The 22217-nt window shown below is 38.7% G+C and overlaps 1 pseudogene across 1 annotated transcript; it reads left to right on the forward strand.

Moving 5' to 3' along the window:
• Positions 1-316: 316 nt before the first annotated feature.
• Positions 317-20445, forward strand: LOC143616914 (uncharacterized; annotated as a pseudogene). Its single transcript, XR_013150743.1, has 17 exons — positions 317-621; positions 2207-2410; positions 2540-2585; positions 2696-2850; positions 3808-4067; positions 4136-4255; positions 4385-4474; positions 5079-5174; positions 5496-5576; positions 6958-7033; positions 18004-18280; positions 18399-18522; positions 18618-18637; positions 19301-19457; positions 19573-19861; positions 19961-20033; positions 20336-20445. The product of XR_013150743.1 is annotated as an uncharacterized LOC143616914 (transcript).
• The last annotated feature ends 1772 nt before the right edge of the window (positions 20446-22217 follow it).

Raw genomic sequence — 22217 nt, forward strand, 5'->3', positions numbered from 1 at the left:
CGAAGGAAATGCTAGTGCTGTTGTCAAGGTTTTATGGAATGTAATTCGTGTAACCAAATTGTTGATTCTGATGATTTTGTTTAGAATTTTAGGTAGAACAGAATCTGTAGTTATTATCTGCTCGTAAACCTCTTGAAAGTATCATAGATTGATATTGTTTATGTTTGGATTCGTTTGCTTCGCCTAGGGCTGATGTCACTTTGTTTATGTTATTTACTTTAGCCTGATTGATGGATGGTTAAGTTAATCTAACCGTTTTTCTTGTTGCAGGTCACATGGCCGTTAGATTTTGCGGTCAAAATTAAAAGGCCTTTTATGGAATAAGCAGGGTTGTTCTGGTAATCTGATCATCCTTAGATAGATATGGCTGATGCATATGACGAGTCAGCGAGTTCAGAGCAAGGTTCCTCTAGTAATAATACATGGTGCCCTTCAGAGTTTGTTGATAAGTTTGAGTCTGTTTCATTGGACGTGAAGAAAGAAACGCCAGCTCATAGAAGATCTATGAGCAGCAGTACTTATGACAGGCTTCTATCTCAATCTCAATTGGCATCACAAACCCTCTGGAGCACCGTAGAGCTTTCTATACCTATTCCAAATGGTTTTTACTCGGTCATTCATGTAAGCACTTAGACTTTGCTAGTTATGATAGAATACCACTTTCATAATTTCTGCTTGATATTTGCATACTGGATTTAATGCTTTTGTGCTTCACAAAAATGTTTGTTTTGGTATAAATACGTATTACTAATTGGAGGTTATCCCTGCATAAAACGTCTTATGTATGTTAACATAAAGTTAGAAGCATGCATGCTTATTGTGAAGGAGTTAAGTTAATGCTGAATAAAAGGCACGTGGAATTGTGGAAAACAGACTTATAAACTCTGGAGTGTATTTCACTTCTATTTTTGGCCTTATTTTCAATCTACATTTTTTTCATTGATAATAGTGAAATACACTTTGTCGCGTGATAACCAGTTACAATACATCATTTGTAATCCAGATAGTAAATAAGAAGCATGTGTGCATGAGATAACATTTGACTAGATTTCTAAAGCTTATACTAGCTAAATTTTGAACCCATGTAAAGTATCTTCTATATTTCATCTTTATTAAGCTTTTCTTCACAGCTAAACTTTTGACGCATTTAATGTGATTATGTAAACCCTCTTGTTTTTCCGACTTTTTTATTAAAGAATATGCCATTAGATGCTCTCTTAGTCTCTTTATAACAAGGTAGCGCAGGGTTTCCAAAAATGAATCACCGTTTGCAAATCTGTAGTCCTCCCGTTGCATCACGAATAACTGTAATTACCATGTCTTTTTTTGCTGGTATGCGTTTTTGTTTCTGAATCTGGATTGCCAATTGAACGCATTTAAGATCACCTCATTGTTGGTCATCCAACATTCCAGTCTCTTGTACATGCTTGCTGCATTATTTCCAGGCTTCCAGCTCTTTAATACAGTCATTGAAACTCTTTATCATCATTTTTGTGTTGAATTGTAATAAAACTGATTCCAAAACCTTTTTTTATGAGTTGCGTCTTTCTCTTGCTTCCTTCTTTACAGACTAGTGTTGAATGAACATCTTTTTGACTTACTTTTGTTTATTTTTCTCCTTTCCTTTTTCCCATCTTTATTATTTTCTGATATCTGGCTTTTCTTAATGCTTTGCAAGGTTTATATTATGTCGATGATGCTCAAACATAAGCCCCGAAATTGTGATATATCTCACCTTGTTTTCAGGGCTTCATTCATTCTTAAACAAAGGTCATAAATATTGTAAACGACCCCTGTCTTCCAAACAAGGTAAACATGCTTAGGGCGGTTTACAGTTGAGCTCTTTCTTTTGATAAACTATCCGCTGTTGCTTAGGGCGGCACCCCAGCCATCAACCACTACACATAGCCTAAGTGAATGATCATACTTTAATGTTCTCACATTAAAGTAATGTGAAATTAAAGTTTGCGATGCTTGGGAGATTAAACTCTATGGCAACAAACAGAAAAAATACTAATTTATGCATTTTTGAAGTTATTTGTTCTGTATGACTTTAGTTTTGAGTATCAATTGCAAACTCCATATCGTCTGATATACAAAGCACCTCCATGTATGAACATCCAGAGTTACATCTAAGTTTTGTTGAAATGATGGAAACTTTTTTGGAAGAATCTGCTTTGAATCTACTGATTTACACTTTATACAGGATAAGAGGATCAAAGATCTTTTTGATGATATTCCCACATTGGAGGAGCTCCATGATTTGGAACTTCAAGGTGTGAAAGCAGATGTCATTCTTGTTGATTCACAAAAAGATAAGAAGCTTTCCATGTTAAAGCAACTTATTTCTACACTAGTGAAAGGTCTGAACTCGAATCCTGCAGCTATTATTAAAAAGATTGCTGTATTGGTGAGTTCTAAACATCGCTTATATTGTGCAGTTTTTATTGATTGATCGAATTGAATTAGCTCTTGTGTTTATTATATATCTGAAAGCTTAGTTTGTTGTTTATAGAAGGTGTTTGGAAATCTTTTACAGGTCTCAGATTTTTGTAAGTGGCCACAATTTGATAGTCCAATTAATTGTTTATTGGATTACATCGAAACAGAAGGCAAGCGGGCAACAAGCTGCGCCGCTACCCCCTTTTTGAATCGCAAAACCCAATCTTTTAAAAACTATATAGTCCAATGAAAGCTACACTTGAGGATGCTTCTCATGTGATTGGTAGTCGAGGTGTTCAGTTGCTGGGGCATATTAAAAATGGTTCATGCCGCCCTCAAACAATACTGTTTAAAGTTCTAGCTGATACTGTGGGTCTTGAAAGTAGACTGGTTTAGCAGTAAGCTTACGTTCATTATAATACCATATATGCTATATAATCCACGCCCTGCTTGCGGTGCGCGCATATAATGTATATATGTGTGAACCCTCGGGTGGGCAAAAGTAAAATTGCACTATATTTGACGTTATTTTACTAATCTCGTGAAAATAACGTTAAAAGTGGCGGAAGGTTAATCAGGCATCATGTGGTGGCGTTGATAGCCGAAAGACAAGGGCACATGCACCAATCAGCCGGTGTCCTGATGATTGAGTGCTATGTGCCTTATGTCCAAGGCTTGATGCAAAACTACTATCGAGCCGGGGGTCTCACCGGAAGCAGCCTCTCTATCCCTATGGGATAGAGGTAAGGCTGTCTACATCTTACCCTCCTCAGACCCTACCATAGCATTGCTATTGGTGGGATATACTGAGTACGATGATGATGATATATGCTATATAATCCCCTGATGATCTGGCGTTTAAGGGGTGCTTGGATTTGCTTTCTTAAAGTGATTGTGTGTTTTTGGATAATTAGAATCAGTTAATCCATTTATTATAACAGGCATAGGAGATAGTGTTTTAATAAAATGACCAAAATAATGCAAAACAATTAGAATCTGTTAATCCATTTATTATAACAGGCATAGGAGATAGTGTTTTAATAAAATGACCAAAATAATGCAAAACCGTTTGGGCTTTTGGAAAATTTGATTAGCTCTAAAGAAATGAATGAATAAAATGACCAAAATAATCATTTTGTGAAGACGGAAAATACAGGTTGTATGAGAGTAAAAAGGTCTCTCAAATCAGGTTTATAAACAGGAAATTAATCCGTTAATTAATGATTCATAAATAGTAAGATAACTAGAAGCAGTATCTGTTTATTTGAACATCAAAAACTGATTCTTATGGCAAGAATTGGAAAGATTTAGATAATCGGTTCCAAAATGCAAATCCAGGCATAAAATTCAATGTTTGATTTTTAGGGGTTGCCCGAAGATGGAGTTGGTGAGTGTGTAGATTCATATAAGCATATGTCTGTAGTAGTTGTTCTGAACTCTGTAGAACTACTTGTTGACCTAATGCGATATCCGGGTCAACTCATACCCCAATCAACAAAGGCGATTTTTATGACCCATATTTCTGGTGCGGGAGAAAGTGATTCTGCAGAAAATGATTCTTGTGATTCACCACTAGAACCAAACAGCCCATTATATGGTTTTTCAGAGAGGACTGACAATGGCAGGTTAGATTTTTTTAGTATTCCTTTAGAATTCCCAATTTCCCATATAATATATGGTTTTATCTCTGCAGTTCTGAGAAAGATGACAGTCTCCATTACCAGATGAGATTGGAATCATCTTTTAATGCCCCTGGACCTTCATTGAGGAGTAACATGATGCGTTCTGCTTCATCGATTGATGGAAAATGGAGGTATTTTTCTTAAAAAATATATTTCAATTTTCTTTATACTGGGAATCTGGGATTGCTACTTTTTTATTTATTATTTTTTTTATGAAATGTCAATGAAAATTTTAAAAACTGTATTTTCTTATGCATCAGTTTATCACGTAGCGAACCTGATATTGCTGCTTCATTCTGGTGAAGGAGCCGAAGGAAGGTTATAAATGAACCAAGGACATCAAGTTCAAGGTTTTTTATCCGTTCCCGTGCTTCATTGTTATTTTGTATACACATTTGGGTTTTCGTTTACCTTCATTCTTTATTTGGTCTCTGGGTTTCAGTAAGTAACAATAAACTCTTAGTGATCTGTATTATTATTATTATTATTATTATTAATAAATGTATTTCTGTATTAGTTTTACAAAAGACAAGATCTTACATAATTCCTGTGGGTAAGAGGTGTAAAAGATATTGGTACCTTACCAACTTCAGTCTTTTTGCCAACAACATAAAGCAAAAAATATAGATGTATAGTTATATGATAATTATGCCTCAGTTGTAAATGCAAGAAGTCAATAAATCAGCAGGATTCAAGTTTTCATTTATATTAATTGTTTTTAAGCTGGATGCTCTGTATTTCAAATTGTTTCGTTTGCATTTTCTGTAAGCTGAAGTTGGCTATCAAACTCCGAGTGGGAAGCTAATTAGGCTGAAGTAGTTAGAAAACCGTTATTGCTTTTAAAATGTTGCAGTTTGCATTTTTTCAAATTGCTATTATTTACCTTTCTGGATGAAGAAAAAGATAAAGAGAGTGTTATGATCTAGATATTTCATTTTGTTTCGAGTATTGCAGTCCAGAACATCCTTCTTTTCGAGCACGCGGGCGGTCCATGCTTAGTGGTGACAGGAGATCATTTAGAGATTATCCTGATGATATTGGTCCATCAAGGTTCTTAGTTTTTACAACTTCTATATCTGTCTTCTACATCTTTTAAGCTTACATGAAAACATGACATGGACATCTTATGCTTCTTTTTTTATTTTTTATTTTTTATTTTTTATTTCTAATGTTTTTGCAAAATCATTGGTGCATTATGTTATGTCTTTTCCATTTAAGTATTATCTTAAAAGCATGGTGAGACGTGCATCATAACACACAAAAGTCTTTTGTGGTGCTTTTGAAAAGGAAGAATATCCTCCAGCAATAAACAACTAATCCCTTTTTTTTAAAGAAAAACTAGTTTCAGCATATTAAATGTTTATGCCTCAGGTCGGAAGGCACATCAAGATCTGAACATCGTAGAATTCGAAGCATTAGTAATACTCCAGAAATCAGTGATGACATAGTTAGGTTAGTATTTATGAGTTACAATACACAGTTTCTTTTGTGCTTTTAAGTAATTATTCATGTTCTGTTGATAAGTTTACATTTTTAGTTTCTTACCAGTGTGGTCAGTACAAAAAAAGTTTCACAAAGGATAAAGTTTAATGCAACCTATTATCATTTAATTCATCATGTTCCTTAGATCCATATATGTTGTCCATGCATGCCATATGAAAAATGGGAGTCCAGACTCACCATTTTTTTTTCTTTTTCTGGACAGCTAATTTTTTTATTCTCCACCTTTTGCCTCTTGTGAGGCTCGAGTCCCAGCCTTTGCTGGGTAATTTGTAGTTCTGTTTGAAATTTTAAGCAGAACTAAAATAGTTTTATAGAGTGAGTTAAGTGGTGGGAATTAATTTCATTAAATGTTAAGTAATTGAACATTAAATGTTAAATAATTGAATATTAACTACATTAATGGTCGGAATTATTTGCATTAAATGTCAAGTAATTGACTTGATTTTTAGATTTTAGTATTTAACATATCTGTATTCTCTATTCATAAATAATGTAATAGATAATGTTAGACTTAAATATATTTTATTTAGTACTTTTCTGCTTTTTGAGCAATTTGATTCTGATTTCTAACTTATGTTACTTCTAATACATGTGGACATGTGTATATATACACAGAGATCCAAAGCCCCCAACGGGTAGCTAATGGCCCTAACTCTATTGATGGCTGACTCTAATATATATTTTCTAACAGTTATGATATATACTTTTAGTGTTTTAGTTGTTAGGCGTATATTAATGTGTTTTATATATGAAATCATCATCATCATCATCGTACTCGGTATATCCCACCAACAGCAAAGCTATGGTAGGGTCTGAGGAGGGTAAGATGTAGACAGCCTTACCTCTACCCCGTAGGAAAAGAGAGATTGCTTCCGGTGAGACCCCCGGTTCAATAGTAGTTTTGCATCAAGCCTTGGACTAAGGCACATAACACTCAACCATCGGGACACCGACCGATTAGTGCATGTACCCTTGTCTTTCGACTATCAACGCCACTACATGATGCCTGATTAACCTTCCGCCACTTTTAACGTTATTTTCACGAGATGAGATTAGTAAAATAACGCCAAAATTAGTGCAGTTTCACTTTTGCCCATCCGAGGGTTCACACACATATACCTTATATGCGCGGACCGCAAGCAGGGCGCGTTTTATATATGAAATGTGGTTTATAAAAAATTCTATAATCTCAGTGGTTTGTGTTGTGAACATTTGACTGTTCTTTTATGTAATGATTGAAGACAGAAAAGAAGTTACAAAAACTTACTTTAAGATGTAATATTTTCTTGAAGGCTACATTCATGATAATTCTTTTTCCTATAACATGCAGGGCTGTAAGGGCAATGAGTGAAACATTAAAGCAGAATCGACTGATGAGAGAGCAGAATGCAGACCTTAAGAAAGATGTACGTTTTTCTGTTTCTCTATTTGCATAAGTCGTATGTATTCTGTTTACGAAAGATGCGTGTTTCTCTTTATGTTTTTCTGTTTCTCTTTTTGTGTAAACTGAGAGAGCAGGTGGATAGTAGGTTGCAGAACACATTCTTACCTTTAAAGTCTGAACATAGATACAAATACATGTATACACACAAGTGTTTAGTAATTACAACACACGTAGACATGCACAAAAGCAAATACACACACGCACACACATACACATGTTTCCATACACATGTATTTACACAAGTGCGCATGCTTACATATACACAATCATACATACCTTTATATGTACATTAATTAATGGATGCATTTAATCGTACACCCACACCCACACATATACACATGCATATGCACAAACATAGAAATTGTTGCCCAAGATCTAGATGAACACAACAAATGAGCAATAACAATGATCAATCCAAACTTGATTTCTAAATAATGATTGCCTTTAAGGTCTTCAAAGGAATTAAACGATAATCAATAAACACACAAACGTAAAGAGATTTCACTTTGTTATTAGGGAAATATAGCTCAAGCCCTATTACAAACTATCTCATTGTTTTCTTGTTCTTAAACCCTAACACGGTTAAGACATATTTATATGAAAGACTAACAAACCATAAAACCCATAACCCTAGCCCATCTAGCTAAGACATCTCGGGTCGGCCCACTTGGCCTAACTCGGTAATTAGCCTTCATTCACCCCCCCTAATTTCCGAGTTGGATTTCGGGAGGTCTTCAACATGTAGTAACTCGCGCATCCTTTGAAACTTGAATCTTGCGAGTACCTTTGTCAAAATGCCCGCCTTTTGCTCATTTCTGCTTACATGCTCAACTTCAACTTCATCTGCCTCAACACATTCTCGAATGAAGTGATATCGAGATTTGATTTGTTATACCCGACCATGAAACACGGGATTCTTCACGAGGGCAATGTTGGGTTCGTAGGCCTTGTTGGCCCGGTTTATTATATGAAGTCAAAAGAGGAGACGGGTGTGGGCGGTCGGGCCCAAGCCCGGCCCGGTTGAGATTTCTTGCATAATAATTTACTAACCCTAGTTCAGTCTCTATATAAACAACATTATGTACTTGTAATATTGGTCACTCAAAAAAGATATACCTAGTTGCCACCCGTGGACGTAGGTCAGTTTAGACCGAACCACGTTAAATCCTCGTGTTCGTTTACTGCTTTCGTGTGTGTGTTCAGTTTCGTGTGTGCGTTTAATCCTAACAAGTGGTATCAAAGCTTAGGTTCAGATAACGCGAAGAACACGTTGAACCAGCCGAGTCGCCGCCAAATCATCCAGCCGCCGCCACCCTACTGCGCTAGGGTTCCGCCGCCGCTGCTCCGCTGCTACAGTACCGCCGCCGCTACAGTACCGCCGCCGCCGCTACAGTTCCGCCGCCGCCGATTCGGGTTCCGCAGCTGCTGGTTCGTTTTTTCTGATCAGCTCCGGTGAAGCATAGTACGAGACATGAAAGTTTGAATCAAGATCCTATTTTTGTTGAAAAACAGTTGTCAAGTCAGAAGAAGCGTTAAAGAAACGGATAACCAGTTGCCAACCGCGTTTGTCAGGTTTTATCGTTTCAGTTTAAAATTTCAGTTTCTGATTTACAGTTCGTATTTCCGCTGCGGTTTAAATAGGTTGATTTTTAACAGAGTTCAGTAGAACAGTCGTTAAGTTCAGGCTCGTGTTGCTGTGTCTGTCTCTGTTTTTTATCCAGTTTTTCGTTTTAGTCATTGTTATGGCAGAAGACGGAAAGTTTTCGATACAGAAGTTTGACGGATAGAAGTTCGGTTGGTGGAAGATGCAGATTGAGGCACTACTTTGTCAGAAAGACTTGGATGTAGTGTTCGAGGATGAAAAACCAGAAAAGTTGTCAGAAGCAGATTGGAAGAAGTTAGACAAGAAAGCTAGGGCTTGTATTACATTGTCGTTGTCGGAAGATGTGGCGTTTAACGTCATGAAAGAAACCACAGCCCGTGGTATGATGGACGCACTATCCAACATGTATGAGAAGCCTTCGGCAGCGAATAAGGTCTATCTTATCCGAGAGCTAGTGACAACAAGAATGAAAGAGGGTGGGTCAGTTACAACTCATATCAATAATCTTAATTCGATCTTGTCCCGCTTAGTGTCAGTTGACATTAAGTTTGATGATGAAGTTCAAGGCCTTTTGTTATTATCCTCTTTGCCCGACAGTTGGTCGCAAACAGTGACTGCAGTTTGTAGTTCGTCTACAAATATTACTTTCGATGGGATTCGAGATCTGATTCTGGGAGAAGATTCAAGACGCAGAAGTTCAGGTGAATCATCAGGCAATATGCTAGTCACAGAAGGTAGAGGTAGGGGAAAACAGCGAGGCAGTGGGAGCAGGAAGAGGAGTCAGTCTAAGACTCGTAAGGATATTGAATGTTGGGGTTGTAAAGAGAAAGGACACTTCAGGAATCAGTGTCCGAATGGTAAGAAAGAGGTGAACGTTACAGAAGACGACACAGATGACGGGGTCAGTAGTGATGAGGCTTTGGTTTGTAGTGTTGAGAGTAGCGTTGATGCTTGGGTGATGGATTCTGGTGCATCGTTTCATGCCACTCACTGTAGTGAAACGATGAAGAATCTTAAATTTGGGGATTTTGGAAAGGTTCGACTAGCGAATGATGATATTTTAGAGGTTACGGGTATGGGAGACGTTGATTTGATAACTTCAGCCGGTACTTCTTGGACTTTGAAAGACGTGAGGGTTATTCCAAGTTTGAAGAAACGTTTGATATCAGTTGGGCAGTTGGATGACCAAGGGCACGATGTTAAGTTCGGGAATGGGCAGTGGAAAGTAGTCAAAGGGAATCTCGTGGTTGCTCGTGGCAAGAAAATGGGTTCGTTGTATATGGTCGATATGTCACCGAAAGGAGTGGATCCAGTTTTGGTGAAAGACAAAGTCCGGTTCACAGAATCTCGTGGGCAGAAGAAGGTTCGTTTTGCAAGTAACAAACCCAGAGCCAAAGTGAAGATTCAGGATGAACGAGCTAGGAAGGTTAAATCAGTTGGGGGACATCGTGACAGTGGGAGCACAGGTCGTGTTTCAGTTACAGTTCCAGGTCGACAGTGGATTAAGAAAACCAGTATTCCAGCTGTAAAAGTCTCTCCAATGAATTACTTGCTGAATATGGAGAGTGTTTGTTCTCAGGTTACCTCAGGATCCGGTAGTTCGTTACAGTGGGAGCCGGTAGGGACAGAGAACGGGTCAGGGGCAGTTTCAGCCATGACTGACGTGTTGGAGCTCCGGGGAGCTTCAACGGGCCTTCAGGTTAATTGATGAGAAGGCAGTGGCAACTAGAAGAAGTTTAATGTTCAGATTACAGAAGAACAATCAGGAGTGCAGACGAGAGTACTCAAGGCCTCCGAGTGGGAGATTGTTGGGTTCGTAGGCCTTGTTGGCCCGGTTTATTATATGAAGTCAAAAGAGGAGACGGGTGTGGGCGGTCGGGCCCAAGCCCGGCCCGGTTTAGATTTCTTGCATAATAATTTACTAACCCTAGTTCAGTCTCTATATAAACAACATTATGTACTTGTAATATTGGTCACTCAAAAAAGATATACCTAGTTGCCACCCGTGGACGTAGGTCAGTTTAGACCGAACCACGTTAAATCCTCGTGTTCGTTTACTGCTTTCGTGTGTGTGTTCAGTTTCGTGTGTGCGTTTAATCCTAACAGGCAATCGCGGAGGTGTTGTCAATCTTCAACTTAATCTTTTGTAACGGGTCACCTGTTATTTCACTCAATAATTCTCGGAGCCAAACTGGCTGACACGCGGCTGCAGAAGCTGCCATATATTCAGCTTCACAAGAAGAAAGTGCCACGGTTGCTTGTTTTTGTGAACATCACGTGACGGGAGTCGAACCGAAGTAGAAAACATGACAGGTTGTACTCCTTCCGTCATCCTCATCCACATTGTGACTACTATCACTATAACCAACCAATTTCTTTGACCCGTTTCGTTCAAACTTTAACCCAAAACTTAAGTTTTATTCAAATACCTCAAAATGTGATTAATCGCCAAACCATGTGACTCTCTCGGACTTTGCATGTAGCGACTAACAACCCCGACCGAATATGACAAGTCAGGTCGCGCATGCAATAGGTATCTCAAACACCCGACAATCTTCCGGTATCCCGTCGCTTCAATCTCCACCTCGTTTTTGGCTTTACATAACCGTAAGCCATGAGCCATAGGTACGTGAGATGGGTAGCATGTTTCCATTCCCGAATCCTTTAGAATTTTACGGGCGTACCCTTCTTGATTAATTTGTATCCCGTCATTGCTTTGTGAGACTTCAATACCGATATAATACGTTAACTTCCCGAGATCCGACATCTCAAACTTGGTCGACATACCTTGTTTGAAGTCGGTTATAATGCAATGGCTTGTTCCGGTTACAAATAGATCGTCAACATAAACTGCCACAATCAGATGATGCTTTCCCTCAACCTTTCGGTACACCGATTGTTCTTTCATGCACTGAACAAACTTCATATTTTTCAAAATCTGATCGAGTTTACAGTTCCAAGCCCGTGGTGCTTGCCTTAAACCGTACAAAGCTTTTGACAGTTTATATACCTTATTTTCTTCCCCCTTCTTCTCGAATCCCTCTGGTTGAGCTACATAAATGGTTTCGTTTAACTCACCGTGTAAAAACGCTGTTTTTACATCAAGATGATGAATCTCCCACCCATTCGATGCGGCCAATGCAATCAATAATCGAATAGTCTCGATTCATTTGACTGGAGCAAAAACTTCTTCAAAGTCGATCCCGGCTTGTTGCACATACCCCTTTGCAACTAACCGTGCTTTGTATTTATTAATTGTTCTAGGCATTCTTCTTCACCTTGAAAACCCACTTTAGACCTATGGGTTTTATCCCATTCGGTTTCTCGATTAGAGTCCAAGTATTATTTTTGTGGATGGAATCTATCTCGGCCTTCATCGCTTTAGCCCACTCTTTTGAAACTTTAGCCTCTTGATAACAATTTGGTTCCTTGTTGATTGCTAAAAGTAACTGTTCACAATCAATATCAGCCTGTAAAACATAGTCATCAAGGTACTGTGGTGGAACCGAAACACGCACTGATATTCTCGGTTCTGGTATGACTGTTTCGACTTGTTGGGTTGGCAAAACAGGTCCTTTTTGGGCTGCTGAATGTGCTGAAGTATTGCTGTCAGAAACAGCACTGTTTGGGCTATTCGGGCCTGCACTGTTTGGGCTGTTTGGGCCCGTTTGAGTACCGTCGTGCGGGCCTGATTCTGAGTCACTGTGGCTGCTGTCGGGTGACTCGTTTGAGTCGAAATTGGAGCTCTCAGTCAGCATGGGGCTGATCATAACAGGCCCGGTTCCAACATCTATCAAACTACCCCAAACAAACTTAAACATACCCGGTTCGCCATCTTCATCTCCGTTCGGTTCTTCCCAATTCCACCCAACCTTTTCATTAAACACCACGTCTTGGCTAACGACAATTCTTCGGGTTTTCGGATTATAAAGCCGGTACGCCTTAGAACCTGGTTCTGGTCCAAGATTCACAAGAGGTCTCGATCGGTCATCAAGCTTCTTAAAGTGAGGTTTTTCAACCTTAGCATATGCAAGACAACCGAGCACTCTTAAATGTTCAATAGTCGACTTCTTCCCCTTGAACATTTCATACGGTGTGCGGTTCTTTAACGATCTTGTTGACACTCGATTAATTAAGTACGTAGAGTGTCGAACTGCTTCTCCCAACAAACAATTTGGTACCTTCATAGCCTTCAAGATACTCCTTGTCATCTCCAAAAGAGTACGGTTTCGGCGTTCTACAACATCGTTTTGTTGAGGCGTATAACGGGCCGTTAGGTGTCGCGAAATTCCATTTTCTTCACAAAACCATTTAAATTCACTCGAGGTGAATTCTCCTCCCCGATCGGTTCGAAGTGCTTTAATGGTCGCTTCAGTTTCTTTCTCGACCAAGGCTTTGAACTTCTTGAATTTCTCGAATGCCTCGCTTTTTTCTTTCAACAAAATAGACCAAATATACCGTGAAAAATCATCAATTAATACAAAAATGTATTTATTACCCGATATGGTGGAGGGGGTAATCGGACCACACAAGTCCCCATGCACAGGCTCGAGAACTCGTTTAGCCCGAAACATCATGGTCGATGGAAAAGACTTCCGTGTGTGTTCGCCCACCAAACATGACTCGCACGTCTCATTCTCGTGCTCGACCCGTGGTAAACCATGAGCCATCTCCTTTTTAGCCATCGACTTCATCGTATCGAAACTAATATGCCCAAGCCTTGCATGCCAACGCCAAGCATCATCACCAATCTTGGCTAATAAACAAACCGGTGTACCCACGTTTAAACGTATCTTGTATAACCGATTCGGTGATCTCATTACCTTCATTAGCAACCTTCCACCCCCATCATGCATAGTCAAGAATTCGTCTTTCATTCTTACATCACAATCAGACTCGGTAGCTTGACTTAGGCTCATAATATTGGTTTTAAGCCCGGGTACATAGTACGTTGAAAAGAATGACCGGTTTTCCTTGAAAACTAATCGAGCCTCGACCCTCGATTTTCACGCATGACCCATCGCCAAATCTTACATTTCCGGTTATGCTTTCATTTAATTCTGAAAAGAATGACCGGTTTCCCGTCATATGGTTGCTTGCCCCGTTATCCAAATACCACACATTATTCTCTACCTGACCGGTTTCGAATTTCTTGGGTATTAGATTCTGTTCATTCAAAAACACTACCTCGTGTACATAGGCAGCATCGTCCTCCATTGTTTCTGCCACGTTTGCTTCCTGTAATTTTTGTACACGATCTGGGTATTTCGATGCAAAGTGCCCCATTTGATCACATCGATAGCAAACCAATTTGGAGTGGTCTTTCTTTACCTTTTCCTTCCCTCTTAACTCGGAACAAAAATCGGTTCGGTTCGGCCCGTTGCCACGACCTCTTCCCCTGCCTCGGTTATTTCTCCCTCGGCCTCAGCCTCTTGACCCGTTTTCTCCCCGTCTTGAATAAGAGCTCTCACCATTTGAAAACAATAGATTTCCTTGTGTTTCCATACCTTCTTCCTTGATTCGTTCTTCGTAGGCTTTCAACCTTCCTACAACATCTTCAAACCCGGTTTTGTTCAAATCCAAAACTTGTTCTAGCGAGGCAACTATTTGAATGTACTTAGAACGAGGAAGTGCCTTTAGAAACTTCTTTACCCTCTTTGTCTCTTCAATCTCTTCTTCTAGGGCTGCTGATTTTGAGGCCAAACTTGATAACTTCCCGGCGAAGTCATCAATCGATTCTGAATCACGCATTTTCAGATTATCGAATTCTGTGGTTAGGGTTTGGAGACGAGCTTCTCTAACCCGATCAGCCCCCAAATGACGGCTTTTGATTGCATCCCACAGATCTTTTGCAGTCTCCTGATTGCCTACTTGCATAATTAGATTTTCTGGTATTGACTGAAACAAAAATGCTATTGCCAAGTCATTCTTCTCGTCTTCGGCTGAATCCGACCCAATTGTATCCCACACCTTGTGAACCTTCAAAACAACTTTCATTCTCATGGCCCATACGGTGTAATTTGTAGCAGTTAACATGGGACAGTGCACGGACGTAGATCCGGCTTCTTTCCCCTTCGGTTGCGGTACATAATCCCCCATATCTTTCTTACGATGGCTGTACGTAGAAAGTGGTGTAGTGGGATCCAGTACTTAGATGTAGCACCACTCGATTAAACACAACTTGTATAATCGAAACAAAACAACAGTTTTAGATCTGAAATAACTCGATCAAACCTGACTCGTTTAATCGCGAGTTCAGCAGCAGCAGCAACTCGGTTTCTGGTTGAACGCTTGACGGCAGCAGCGGTGCACAACAGCGACGGTGCACGGCTGTGATCAGTGGTGGCGGCTGGTGATTATCGTTCAGATTCCTTGAACCGGCTCTGATACCAATTCAAGTTCTTCAAAGGAATTAAACGATAATCAATAAACACACAAACATTAAGAGATTTCACTTTGTTATTACGGAAATATAGCTCAAAAACCCTATTACAAACTATCTCATTGTTTTCTTGTTCTTAAACCCTAACACGGTTAAGACATATTTATATGAAAGACTAACAAACCATAAAACCCATAACCCTAGCCCATCTAGCTAAGACATCTCGGGTCTGCCCACTTGGCCTAACTCGGTAATTAGCCTTCATGCCTGAGATAAACTTGGTAACTCTATTTTAATTGTATATCATGATCTGATGATTGCATAGGGTATAAATAGATTACATAGTTACACATTGAGCCCATCTAATACTAAACAATGTTAATGCATGTCTAATACTTGTCTATTATTCCCCCACAAGCTAAGGCCGGGTAGCGATCTGTAGCTTGTACCTTAGATGAACAAATCATTGTGATGACAAGAGCTTGGTAGACATGTTGACTATTTGATCATTAGTGGAAATAAATTGAATTGAGGGTTATGCTGTAGCAACTGTTTCTTTAACAAACTGGATGCCAACCTCTACATGTTTTGTGTGCGCATGGAACACCGGGTTGGCTGACAAGTATGTAGCCCCTAAGTTATCATACCATAAAACAGGGACCAATGCCGTAGGAACCTTAAGTTCACGTGGATGGGCTACAAGCCAAGTGAATTCAGCCACCGGGTTGGCTAAGGCTTTATACTCTGATTGTATAGATGATCAAGAAACAGTATGTTGTTTTCTGGCTTATGATGTGGCAAATCCACTGGTGGATCGGCGGTCATCAGGGCAGCAATCCCGGTCAACATCCAAGAAGGCGTGCAAAGATGACAAATGAAGAGTAGAACCAGAGTTATGTGATCAATAGACCATAATCCGATGTGCCTTGAAGGTATTGGATAATCCTTTTGATAGCGGATCAATGATTTTCTATCAAGGAATAAATAACCTGACATACTTTGTTGACCGCAAAGGTGATGTCTGGTCATGATAAGGTGACATACAAGAGAGCACCGACTATTTGATTGTATCGAACCAGGTTCTCAAATAAGGGGCTGTCGCTGAGAGATAAGTTGGTAGTGATCGGTTTAGCCTGCGTGAGGTTTCCCATTGTAAAAGTTCCAAAAATGTATTTCTTTTGAGACAAGATCATATATGATTATTTAATAGCACCTCAATACCCCAAAAATACAAGAAAGAGTCCAAATTTTGAACAACAGTTGTCTGACTCAGTCTTTTAATGACCTTATCAATCGCTTGAGGGGTTGCCATTCATATTTAAATCATGAGCATAAGCTAGCTTATAAAGTAGGGTGCCCTAAGATGAATAAATGAATACCGAAGGATTAGACCATGTAAAACCGAGAGATTGCAAGGCCCCTAGACAGCCAATGAAACCGGGCTTATTGGGGGGGGGGGGCTGCTCAAGTTCTTATAAGGATTTGTGAAGTAGGCAGACATGATTCGGTGTCCGTGGGTCAATAAAACCGCACAGTTGGCAATAAACTGTGTCAGTTAGTTTACCATGCAAGAAAGCATTTTGAACATCCAAATGTCGAAATGGCCACCATTGTGTCACGTTAAGGGACAGGGCCGGCCCAAAGGGGGGCCGACGAGGGCGATGAACCGAGATGGCGATCATATGGCTAAAGCTTTATACTCTGATTCAACCCGGAATAACCCAGATGGAGGTGGATTGAATTCAAAGATTATTGACACTCAATTGAGCGTAATCGCTGCTAAACTTGAATCTCTGGAGTCTCTCAAAGAAGATGCCACAGCACTCAAATCACAAGGTCTTTTTAAAGAAAAATCGGGTAGCAGTTTTGTCCCTGCAAAATACCAAAATTCCAAACTCTAGACGAATATTTATGCAGCATCAAACAAACTGGAACCGTTCAAGACTGTAGGCTGGAATTCGCCAAACAGCCTGCTCCAGTGTTTGATTAGCCTGACCATTGCCTACTTGGGTGCTCCTAAACGGGCTTAAAGACGAGCTGAAGATTAATTTTCGAATTGATAAACCTCGAACGGTTTACAATGCCATGAGACTTGTTGTGGAATATGAAGTCAGGTTGGGAGAAAGCCTCTCAAGAACAGAGTCACCTTGGGCTCCTTCTAGATCGTTGTCCATCATGTCTGATAGCAAGTTACTTGGTTCCTTTACACCTTCAAGTACAGGTCACCAATGTAAAATGGAAACATTGAAAATGCTAGAGGCTGCAGATGAAGAAGATCAAACCAGTCCAGCAGAGGAAGAACAAGAGAATCACAAAGACAATTTGGTTGAAATCAGCCTACAATCCATTGCAAGAGATTTATCAGTTCCTTGTGGCAGGTCTGATGGACCTATTGCAAGGCCCTCAATAAAGGTACCGACCGCATTTACGGTTCTTACAGATATTATAAGTTGGAAAATCTACCTGCGACAACATTCCCTTTCAGCTCATCCAAGTGTCTATGAAACTGGTAAGCATATAATTGAATGGCTTATCGCCTGGCTACCGAATCCAAGCATGAGTCACAATGATCGGCTACATTCTATGAAACGGGTCTATACTTGTATGTATGGCGTATGTACATATTATAAGCAACCCCCCCCCCTTTGCGCGCGCGCACGCGTGAGTTTAAGCTTTGAGTCTAAATTTTTGCGTTTTCGTCTAAGCTTTGTCACTGTTAATATGTCTACGTGTTGTATGTATTTATGTGCAATGGGTCATATAAGTGAATAAATATGTTATGCAGTATGTAGTTACATTTTTGTTCATGCAGGTGTATATATACTTGTGTGTTTGTGTATGTAGTATGTAGTTACACTTCCCTGTGTCTGTTAGTCCTGATTAGGTGTATTTAAATCTTTCAAATCTGTATTATTGTTTTTTAATATAGTGTAATTTGATCATTTAGGAGTCGGAGCATGAGCATGACGGAACACCTTTATATTCTCTGGAAAGGGAACACATGAATTCTCAAAAGGCAATGTCATTACCCACATCTCCTCATGAATTCAGGAATCCAAAAGCTTCTGATGTTATTATTTCAGATGTCATGGTTCGTGATAATGCAGTTTCAACATGGAGCAAAATTTTGGATTCACCCATGTATCAAAATAAGCCTCTTCTTCCTTATCAAGAATGGAATAATGATTTTTCTGAACTTACTGTTGGCACTCGAGTTGGAATTGGTATATATTTATTTTCAATATTTAGCATTTTTTTCTATCAAATAATTTACGAGGTGTTTTGCAACTTCTGTTTAACTTTGGTTGCCATTATCGTTTGCTTTGTGTTCTTTGTCTATAGGATTTTTTGGGGAAGTTTTCCGTGGCATTTGGAACGGAACGGAGGTGGCAATAAAGGTTTTTCTTGAACAAGATCTCACAGCTGAGAACGTGGAAGATTTCTGTAATGAAATATCCATTCTCAGGTATCTGTTAGTGAAAGTCGTTTACTTATTTAATTATTTATATATTTATACTCTTCTGACCCAACTTTCATTTTCTTTCCCTTGGTTTTTAACAGTCGCCTTCGACATCCGAATGGTATTACTTTTTCCCTTTTATGTTTTGTGTATCTCAAATTACTTCACCAAATAATGTTACGTTCTGTGTCTTTTAAGTCTTTAACTACAAGAAACGCTTCAATGAAGACACGACTGTTTGTAGTTAAAGGAGTGTTTGGATTTGCATTTTGAAACAGATTCTAATTATTTCTTTCTAAAGTCACCAAAATATTGCTTGGATAAATAGATTTTATTTTTCATTATGTAGAGGCCATATAATCAGTTAGATACAGTCGTACCAGCTGCAGAAAAGGGATTTATTTGAGGGTTAAACAAAATAACCAGTTTACCATATTATTTAAACCCTAAACAAAGGCCTTATACTTTATTTTCATAATGATTTTCATTTCCTTTTTCACAAAAAAGGTGTCTTTTGTTCATTTTATGTGTTGCGTTTTTAAATAACCAGAAATTGTCAAGCACTCAAAACATTTGATTATATGATTATAACTAAGAATCACTTTCATTTCACACATCCAAACACCCCTCGATGTAAAATAGCACGCACCAAGACTCCCAAGATTTTTTAAACACCAAATTCACGTTTCCTTTAGTTCTTCAAGCTAGTGCAATGTAGAATGATCGAGTCCACATGGTTTCACATTGGCATGCTGCTAATCCAGTTAATAATAACTATTTTCAGTTATATTATTTCTTGGTGCCTGCACAAAACCTCCACACTTGTTGATGGTTACCGAGTATATGGAGATGGGTTCATTGTATTATTTGATCCATTTAAGTGGACAGAAGAAGAAGCTTAGCTGGCAAAGACGACTTAAAATGCTTCGTGACATATGCAGGTTTGCCATTTTTTCACCATCACTATGAAATAGTGTTTCTTCAATGACAAGAAATATTCGAATTTTTATTTGACTTTTTGTTTATTGTTTTTTTGCATTTGATCAAACAATAAAGAGGGTTGATGTGCATTCACCGAATGAAGATAGCTCATCGTGACATAAAAAGTGCAAATTGCTTGGTGAATAAGCATTGGACCGTAAAGATATGTGATTTTGGGCTGTCAAGAATAATGACAGAATCACCTATGAAAGACACATCATCAGCAGGCACACCTGAATGGATGGCTCCTGAACTTATCAGAAACGAACCGTTCACTGAAAAATGTGACATTTTTAGTCTTGGAGTCATCATGTGGGAGTTATGCACTCTCAGTCGACCATGGGAAGGTTTACCTCCTGAACGTGTAAGTTTCCTGATAGTTAAAACCTTGTTAGATATTTGTATATAAGTAAGTTGATATATTAAAAGTGACAAAATGGGTCCGCGGTTGTATGTTGTGCAGGTTGTGTATTCTGTCACCAATGCAGGTTCACGGCTGGACATCCCTGAAGGTCCTCTTGGCAGGCTGATTGCTGGTACCTTTTTTTCTTGGTTTAATTTCATGTATGGTGGTAGAGTTTACAACAGTAGAATCTGTAGGTTTTATTAGTCAAACTGTCAAATTCATTCTTACTGATCAAAATAAGAGCATAAAAGGCCAGTCTGGTGGGTCAGCTGATGGTAGTAAATGTGGCACATCATTTTCCATTTTTTAGAAGTCTTGTAACAATTAAACAAAACTATAATTTAAAACCGGTCTACCCGTCTGTTTTGTTTTGCTTTTGATCAGTTTTCACATATATGTTCTGAATCCAGTATCTTAAAATTGACATTGCAGATTGCTGGGCAGAACCAAACGAGCGACCAAGTTGTGAGGACATTCTCACTCGTCTAGTGGACTGCGAGTACACCCTTTGTTGAGCAAATCAAATATTGATTTAAAGGAGACTGATCATTTTTAAAAACAAAACAACAAAAAGACACGGTAGAGATTTTACAAAACTTTAGTCGGCTCTTCATATAGTACTTGATTTCTGTATAAGTCCAATTATTTGGATTAATATAAGTGGTTACAGTTAGAATATTTCTCAATCATAGAACTCTTTCAAGACTTCTTTTAACATGTTTTGTCACAGTGAACAGCACACTGTATCACTTTGGTTCGGGTCAAAACATGCTTTGACCTAAATGGGCTCGAATTAAAACCGGTCGTTTTAGAAAAAAGACAGTATCAGTGAGTTGCTGATTGTCCAAATATGGATTTGTCGGCTTTAGTGTCAACAACTTAGATCTGAAATTCTGAATAATACTAAGCACTCTTTTTGTTCATTTTACGTTTCAAGTTTTTCTTCTGATATATAATAAAAGATTAATTTTATTTATAACTACATATTGTTAGGATAATTATTTAATTATTAATTAGAAAGACTTTCTGCAACTATCTTTGGTTTACTTGTGTTGCTTTATATTGTATATCATATATGGGGAAACTGAACTGTATATGACTCGCTGCACTCCTGTTGTGGCTAAGATGAGCATTTGGTATAGAGAATCGGACGTTGGGTTGTGACTGGTACCGAAAATATGGATACCGAATTTCTAGAAAAGTGGGTACCAAATCTCTCAGTACATACTCAACTACTTGTTACAAAATGCTCATCTCTATATGGTATCAGCACCCTACAGGTACCGAAAATTCCGATACCGAATTTCTAGAAAAGTGATACTGAATACCGTACAACATCTATCGGTATAAATGCTCTTTCCTACGTCACCGTACCGATAGGTTAGTATCAGTATTTTCGGTATTGGTACGGTACCCGCACCGATTCTATATAGATTGTCCTTATGGTGGATGAACTTAACCGAGTTTTCATATTCATTAGTTTTCAATATAGAAACATAGAACAATAACGAAGTTTCTATATTCATTTGTAGTCAGTACACAAATGCTTACTTCTCATTTTCCTAAAATTAAAACTATGCTTCGTTGGTAGGGGTGCAAACGAGCCGAACTGAGCCGAGCCCGAGCTCGACCAGGCTCGAGCTTAGCTCGTTTAACTTACATAGAGCTCGAGCCCGAGCTCGGCTCGTTTAGAGCTCTATTTCTAAAGCTCAAGCTCGGCTCGTGAATAGATTTTCAAGCTCGAGCTCGGCTTGTTTACAATTTATAAATTACTTTTTAAATAATATAACTGTTTTTTTTATATATATTTTCCATTATGATTTTCTGTATAACATAATATATATTATTTAGTTATTATTATGTATTCTTTATAACATTATATATATTAATTAATAATTATTAAATATATATTTTAAAAAATTATATAAATGGCAGGCTCGTTTAGGCTCACGAGCCGGCTCGAGCTCGATAAGTGAAGCTCGGGTTCATTTATTAAACGAGCTTACTTTTAGACTCGAACTCGGGCTCGGGCTCGATTAAGCTCGGCTCGTTCGAGCTTTTTAACGAGTTGATCTCGAGTAGCTCGCGAGCAGCTCGGCTCGTTTGCACCCCTATTCGTTGGTCCTCGGGGTGGATGAATGTTAAGACTCTTTTCTACTTTTCATAAAAAAAAACAAAAAACACGAACACTCTTTATTTAAAAAAGGAAAATTGGAAATAAATAATCCCACCTTTTGTGTATTGGCCGATAATAATCCCACCTTTAAAAATCATAGCAATGGTCCCACCTTTTAACTATTTTTGTCTCACTGGT

Source organism: Bidens hawaiensis, unplaced genomic scaffold, assembly GCF_021521415.1.
Source record: "Bidens hawaiensis isolate Kalapana, Puna unplaced genomic scaffold, B.hawaiensis_p1.1 tig00002307_1, whole genome shotgun sequence".
In the NCBI taxonomy this organism is placed as follows: domain Eukaryota; kingdom Viridiplantae; phylum Streptophyta; class Magnoliopsida; order Asterales; family Asteraceae; genus Bidens; species Bidens hawaiensis.